The 8491-nt window shown below is 42.5% G+C and overlaps 1 protein-coding gene across 3 annotated transcripts in view; it reads left to right on the top strand.

Annotated features, from left to right (window-relative positions):
* bcas3 (BCAS3 microtubule associated cell migration factor) overlaps positions 1–8491 on the top strand; it is a 939536-nt gene that overhangs the window by 731909 nt on the left and 199136 nt on the right. The window lies entirely within an intron of this gene.

Genomic DNA, 8491 nt, shown 5'->3' with positions numbered 1-8491 from the left:
AGTTCAGCGAGTCCTATTTAGACTCCACCGTAGACAACGGCAGCATTTCTCCGACCACGTAGCGAGCCACAAGCTCCGTGGCTTCTTTCAGACTGATAGGTTTAACGTTATCTCCGTTATTAGAACCAAACGACAGCTGTTGCTGTTTCGGAGCTGAAGGACCAGCGTTCTAAAAGTAACGGAAGAAACTGATGTCTTGTTTGAAAATGTACTTAAGTATTTGATTACTCAAACAGCAAACTAACGTGTTATGTTACATGTTACTGCAAAAAGTAATCAAAGTACTCTAACGCCTTACTTTGTAACGCGTTATACCCAACTCTGATTGGCACTCGTATAAAGTGAACACAGGCAGGTGGTCAGTGATGTCACTCAATAGTAGTCCTCTTTCTATGTTACCTTCAATATTATTAGAATATATATTATCAATTAATGTTGCTGTATTACTAGTTATTCTACTTGGTCGTGTTATCAATGGGAAGAGGTTCATGCTATACATACTATCGATGAAATCATTAGTTAATTTATGTTTGTGAGGGTTCAATATATCAATTTTGAAGTCGCCACAGATAAACATTACTTTTTTGTTGTTTTGGACAAACAGAATTTGCAGATGGCTTGTAAAGACTTCTATACTAGAGCTAGGTGCTCCGTAGACACAGCTGACAACTATATTACTATTCTTTACCATGTTAATTTCAATGGTTACACATTCCATAACCCCATCAATAGCGGTTGACACGTGATCAATAACCTTATGTATCAGGCTTTTGCTCACATACAGCGCTACCCCTCCTCCACTTTTGGCATTTCTATTTCTATGGCGTAATTCATAACCTTTGAGATTAAAAATTTCAGAGTTTCAGAGACTGCAATGACATCAAAGGGCTTTGAAAAGTTCCTGAGGTATATGCTATCAAAAGGCTTCTGCTGGTCAGGTGAATGATTGATATCCTACTTTTTGAATCTAATATAGTATTGAATTGCTTGTCAGTAAAATAATGACAATTTCTACTCATGTTATTGAAAATGTTGTTGTCAGGATCTACATGTTGTTCAAAGTCATATCTATTATACTCTGTATATTTAAATGTTTCCAGGTTCATTTCCTCTGGGATCTCAGAACATTCATCGATGTCTAGTGTTGATTCCTCTAGGTCATCTGCCATTTTTGTTATTGGAGGATATTATCTTAGATGAATATATAATGTAATAATGATTACTGATTATACTTACAGTACACCGAGTATATAAGAAGAATAATCCCATCTTCCACAATGTTTCATATAGTGCATATAGCATTTGCAATATCCTTGATAATGTAACATTTAATATTTTCAACATAGATATTAATAATAGTTTATAATGTGCAATACAACGTATACTATAGTATAACCTTTGTATTGGTGCTGGTAGGTACAGAGTCCCACTTATTATAATTTTGTATAAATCTATACATATAAAGATATACAATACTATGTTATGTAATAGGGTAGATATTAATAATATCTTATAAATCTATACATATAAAGGCATACAATAAAATGCTATATGGTAGAGTATGTATTGATGATGCAGAATTTCCATTGTGAGTGACAATATAATATATGTATAATCTTGCAGAGACATGTAAAAGTATTCTAAATAATAGGTTAGGTATTGATAGTAATATCATATAAATATTACAAATAAAGTAGTACCATAATATGCTATCAGGAGAGTAGGTATGACAATAAATCATGATGGCTTAGGTTCTATATTTACTCATCATATCATGGAACTTGTCATAGCTAGTTATCTCTCATTTGACATATTTATCCAGCTCACAAATATCTCTAATAACCAAGGTCTTGGCTTCTTCTGGAGAGTCACTGAGTTTTATGTATACCTTACAGTTACCGGTCCATGTGGCTTGGATCTTCTTCTCTTTTCTTAGGAGTAGGGCTTGTCTAGCAATATTGGCGTTTTTCTTTGTCAAATGCTCATTTAGATAGACGTTCATTCCTTTCAAATTTCTTCCTTGCTTTGAATCAAAATGGTGTGAAAAATGTAAATGAACTGTGGTAAACTTCCAAATGATGCAAAACACATAATCTGGCATGGTTTCGCTGGCTCTCCTGGGCTGTTGCTCCAACTGCAGGCTGTACTTCTGCATTTAGGTATTGCCTTAATGTATTACAGCAGACACAAAGAGTATAGAAGCAGATCAAGAAACAGACCTGTCTGATGAGGTCGCATTATGTCACCCACCAGTGGGAGTGTTGATTTGTGTGGTGCAGGGCAGTGCGTTCTGGTAGTTGTAGGTTTTCTACCTCTTCAGCAAAAGTGAACACCACAGCTCCTTTCCTCTGTTTTCTCCATCTTTCCAGTAGTGAAATATTCTTTATCACATCTAAAAACACCCAGGCATGCAGAAACACACACTTTTGCCCACATAAACATAGATACATGTGTTCACTGAAATGTGCAAACTTCACCACCTACTCAGACAGATGCACACACTTTTAGGAGAGCAACTGAACACACACATGCTTGGGCCATGCAGCCAGTCTTACCAGGGAATATCATGACACAGTGATGACCCCCACAACATCTCTCTTCTCTTTCACACTCTGGTCTTTTTCTCAGCCCTCCTCCCTGGCCGTTCACATAACCCTCCCGGACTCCAGAGGGGGAAGAAAAGGGGGATGAGAGAGGAGGAGAGAGGGTGGGAGGGAAGGGATGAGAAATTACAAGGACAGGGTATGATAGGGCAAACTGTGTGTATGTGTGAGTGTGCAGAAATAGCCCAGGGTAAACACAAGCTTGCATGGGAACTTAATTCCTAGCACTGTGCCACTGTCAGAAAGCCCCGCCATTCTCTCATTCTGCTGTTTAAATGGTACAGAAAGTATTATGGAAGCATGAGGACTTTTAAAAAAAATTTTTTTATCGCACCATAGTAGTGGTATAAATATGGTATAACCTGCACACTAGGGTCCAGGGTACATAAATGGCAACTGTCATGTACCATGGTGTTACTACAATTAGACTTACATTAGACATTACACATTATTAAACAATAACACAGTGAACTTTCAACTAGAGGAAGAAGACATACTTAATTGATCCAAGAGAAATTCAATGTCTTTCACTTTGTTATTTTACACATTACACATACACAGACCTGAAGTACACACATATGCACAAACAGAACCAAAACACACACATAATGAAGAGATGTCAGAGCGAGGGCGCTGTCCATGGAACCAAACCACCCCAAACAGTTGGGAGTTCTGTGCCTTGGTCAAGAGCACCTTGGTAGTACCCAGGAGGTGAACCAGCACCTATTCAGCTACCAGTCCACACTCCACATGTGGTCCATAATGGGACTTGAACTTGCAACCCCCGATTACTGAGCCAAATCCCCCTGGACTGAGCTGCAGCCGCCCCAACAATTCGGTTGCAGCTACTTAAATGAGTGAAGTCCATCTGGTATGAAGATTGCAAGATGCAGTTGAAAGTTGCACATTGACCTTGGTAGTCAAACTACTATTCCCAAGGCCAAAAATCAAACTTGCACAACCAGTACTGAACATTTAAAATACATCAAAGATACAGTTGGTAACTTTTATGAAAATAACTTTGTGTCATATTTGCTGGAACTGTCACTATATTCTGAAAGACAGACAATAGCAGCACACCGGAGGAGTGGAGTAAGGAGTCACACTGTCGAAGTAGTTACTGCATCTGTAACTGCATTGCTTATTCCTTGCCTCAGATAATTTTAGAAAAACTGCTTAGCTGCTTAGCTGTAAATTGAGAAAGTTTTTGATGCAGCCACCATGTTGGAAACTTTCGTCCAAAGTACAAAGCACTGCCCACTGGCTGGACCAACTTTCTCATTTTACAGCTTAACAGTCACTAAAAGATGTTTCTAAAAACATTTGAGGCAGAAGTAGGTAATGCAGTAACAGAATCTTAATATATGTTTGATCAGCGCTGCCTAGTTTGACCACAGTTCATGAGCAGTGATTGACATGATTGACAGCTGCGTCAGAGACTCCTCGGCGCTGATTGGTTGTTCTCGTTTACATGCAGTAAGGCCATTAGAAGTGCCACAAGGCAGCAGAGTAGGAAGAGCAGATTATCTGTCTCGTGTAGTGCTGTATGGATATAGTGACAGTTTCAGTAAATATTTATAGAAGTTACCAACTACAGCTTCAGCAGTGCTTGTGGCAGCCATGTTAGTTTTGTTATCTCTTGGAAAGCTGCAGCTGATAATGTTTCTAAATCCACAGTTGTTTGTCTTTGCAAATTCAGCAGATTAATTTCCCAATTTTGATTGGGATCTTTAGATAATAAAAGATTTTTAACTTTATTGTATGACTTGAACTAAAAAACTGGCTCCAATACAAGCTGGAGCAGGGGGTCGCATGGTGACATGAAAGGAAAAAATCACCATTCCCTCTGCAGAGCCTTTATGTTGTTTGACTTATGTGTAAATAATTGTTAAGTATTAGAGAACAGGATGCCATTGCATAATATATCATGTGCGGAGACAGTGCTGTTAATGTTTGCTTTTTTACATTGGCCTAAAGTTGACAGGTAAATGTAAAGCTTTAATTTATTCGAACATTTGCAATACTGGCCGACGAGTGAACGCTGGCGCAACTTGCTGCCGCTGCTCGCCGGTAACTTTTTAACTTTACGACTTATTTTATGGTTTTATGACCTAATCGGACAGTGTAATTGCCTTCATTTGGAATACTTACACAATTTGCCGGCACTACCGTCTATGTGAGTCTTAACTGTTAGCTCAGCTGTCCTGTCCCAGCTTGAGCCTCACCTAGCATTTTGTCTGGCCGTCGACGCTGCCTTGTCCACAATGTGGGCCGGTAGGACATACATCTTGTTTGTCTGTGCCTGGCTCTTTCTACTGCCTGTTCACCTGCCAGTGACAGGTTTGCTACAATACTCGGCCACTGACCTGCTCCAGCTGCGCTGTCACCTGCCTGGACCTGCGCCAGGGGCACTCCACCTTCACCCGGACATCACCTTCCAGCCCCACTGGAGATACATCCACCGAGGGTCTTGCCGGAATTTCCACCATAACAGCTCAACAGCAATAAAGTCCATCTGGTCCAGCTCTCGATGCCCTCCATGCTCCACCAGCCGGGCTGTCGACCACAGCGTGTTAGCCCGCCTAGCTCGGTCGGCTAACACCACCACCAGCTGCGACAACACCTCACTCAACTTCGCTCTGCTCAACATTCGCTCACTGACAAGCAAGGGACATCTCACCCAGGACCTCATTACTGACCGTAAGCTAGACTTTCTTTGTTTAACCGAGACATGGCAACAGCCCAACGACTTCTCCCAGCTGAATGAATCCACTCCTAGTGGGTTTGTTTACATCTGTCAACCCCGTGGCTCCGGCCGGGGAGGAGGTCTCGCGATAATTTACCGCGAGAAGTGGAAAGTCTCGCCGGTGTCTGTGCCCATCTCCAGCTCGTTTGAATCCACTGTCTGCGAGTTGTCTGGTCCCACTCCAACCATCATTGCTACTGTCTACTGCCCCCCTAAACTGAATAGTGACTTTTTAAATGACTTTGCTGCTTTCCTCACCCATCTATCCTCTCTCTCACCAAACATAATACTGCGGGGTGATTTCAATATCCACATTGACAATATCAATCTGCCTCTCACCAAAGACTTCACATCCTGTTTAGAGAATTTTGGATGTCAGCAGCATACCACTATTCCCACACACTCCAAAGGACACATTCTGGACTTAATCTGCTGCTCTGGTGTCACCCCTCTTGATCTTACAGCCGATGAACTCCCCATAACTGACCACTTTCTCCTCTCATTTACAGTGAAACTCACTCTCTCCATCTCTAAGACACCACGCCTCATTTAATTCCGGAATATAAAGAACATTAACACCGCCACTCTTACTTCAAGCATCCACTCCTTCTGCCTCCCTGACATCCAGTCTATCCACCCCTGATAATCTGGTTTCTCATTACAACACTGGACTCCATAACATTCTTAATTCTCTTGCTCCGTTAAAAACTAGATCTGTTTCTTTCTCCGTCTCCACCCCTTGGTTCACCCCCGATCTTCATCTCATGAAAGCCAAAGGTCGGCAACTTGAACGACTTTATAGAGAAACTGGTCTCACTATTCACAAAGAAATGTACAATAACCACATCTTACATTATATGGACTCCATTGCCAGCACCAAAACCCACTACTACTCCAGTATAATCACTGCAAATAAAGTAAACTCCAAGTCACTGTTCTCCCTACTTAACAATATCACCCAACCCCAGGACTCTCTCCCCCCTCACTTGTACACAACCTCCTTCTGCAACTCCATTATGTCCTTTTTCACTGCAAAAATCAAGAATATCCACCAGCACCTTGGCTCAAACCCTCACCTCAGCATCTCAGCCGACTTTCACCCATCCACACACTCATTCTCCTCCTTCCAACTCCCCACTCTCTCAGAAATCACAGAACTCATCCAGAAATCCAAGCCATCCACTTGTCAACTCGACCCCCTCCCCACACAACTTGTTAAAACCTGCCTCCCCTCTCTGGTCCTCCTCATTTCTGCCATCATCCACTCCTCTCTCACCACTGGAACTGTCCCTACATCCTTCAAAGCTGCTGCCATTACCCCAGTTTTGAAAAAACCTGGTGCCGACCCCTCCAGCTTCAACAATTTCCGTCCTATCTCCAGTCTACCCTTCATCTCCAATATCCTCGAAAAAACAGTTGCTTCCCAACTCCATTCTCACCTATCCCACAATAACCTGTATGAACAGTTCCAGTCCACTCCATAGCACTGAAACAGCACTCATCAAAATCACCAACGACCTCTTTATGGCAGCTGATTCTGGACTCCTCACCATCCTCATCCTCCTCAACCTGAGTGCAGCCTTTGATACCATCTGTCACACCACCCTCCTCAACAGGCTATCCTCCATTGGCATCACCCACACTCCATTAGACAGGTTCACGTCTTACCTCTCTGGCCGCACTCAGTTCATTCAACTCAAGTCCTTTAAATCCATCCCTTCCTCCGTCATTTCAGGTGTGCCCCAGGGCTCTGTCCTGGGGCCCCTCCTCTTCATCACCTACCTCCTTCCCCTCGGCAATATCTTCCGCAAATTTAACATTCACTTCCACTGTTACGCTGATGACACCCAGCTCTACCTCACCACTAAACCCTCATCCACTCTCCTGCCCACCTCCCTCACTGATTGCATCACTGAAATAAAAATCTGGTTCACCCTAAACTTCCTTAAATTAAACAGTAACAAAACCGAGGTTCTCTTCATTGGCACCAAATCCACTTTATCCAAAACCGACAGCTTTTCTCTCACTGTTGATAACTCCTCTGTTTCACCCTCCCCCCAGGTTAAGAGTCTGGGTGTCATCCTTGACAGCACACTATCCTTTCAATCCCACATCAATAACATTACCTGGTCTGCCTACTTTCACCTACGAAACATCATTCGTCTCTGCCCCTCCCTCACCCCCCACACTGCCGCCATCCTTGTCCACAGCCTCGTCACTTCCCGTCTCGATTATTGTAACTCTCTCCTCTTCGGCCTCCCTCACAAATCCCTCCATAAACTTCAACTGGTCCAGAACTCAGCTGCCCGTATCATTACTCGAACCCCCTCCATCCACCACATCACTCCTGTCCTCCAACAGCTCCATTGGCTCCCGGTTCAGTTCTGTATTCAATTTAAAGTCCTCCTGTTAACATTCAAGGCCATCCACAACCTCGCCCCCCCATATCTGTCCGACCTCCTCCATGTTCTCACTCCCTCCTGCTCCCTCAGATCCTCTTCCTCCACACACCTGTCTGTCCCTTCTGTCTGTCTCACCACCATGGGGAGCAGAGCATTCAGCCGATCTGCTCCCCGTCTCTGGAATTCATAACCACCCCAACTCAGAAACATCGATTCATTCCCCCATTTCAAATCACAACTCAAAACAACAACTCATTTGTTTAAAACTGCATATTCCATCTGATGCCAATTGCTCTGTCACTTTCTATTGTGTTTTTTTTTTGTGTGTTTCCTTTTAATGTCTTTTTAATGTCATTTTGTGTATCTGTATGGTGTCCTTGAGTGCCAAGAAAGGCACCTTCAAATAAAATGTATTATTATTATTATTATTAGTAGTAGTAGTAGTATTCCAAAATTACACTTCTTTCTAGCACTACCATTTACATATGAATTCAACCGTAAATGGAGGAATCAATGTTAGGCTTACCCCAACATTAGCCTCAATATCATATACGACTAATGATTTGAGTAATGGTTGTGTGTGTGTGTGTGTGTGTGTGTGTGCGCGTGTGTGTCTGTGTGTGTGTGTGTCTGTGTGTCTGTGTGTCTGTGTGTCTGTGTGAGTGTGTGTTCGGCATGAGTCTTTTTAATTCTCTTAGTCTGTCTCATGTACTACACTCACTGACACACATATCTGACAG

Source organism: Epinephelus moara, chromosome 2 (assembly GCF_006386435.1).
Source record: "Epinephelus moara isolate mb chromosome 2, YSFRI_EMoa_1.0, whole genome shotgun sequence".
Classification (NCBI taxonomy): Eukaryota; Metazoa; Chordata; class Actinopteri; order Perciformes; family Serranidae; genus Epinephelus; species Epinephelus moara.
The sequence above is the reverse complement of the archived record's forward strand: the minus strand, read 5'-3'. Positions and strand labels throughout refer to the sequence as shown.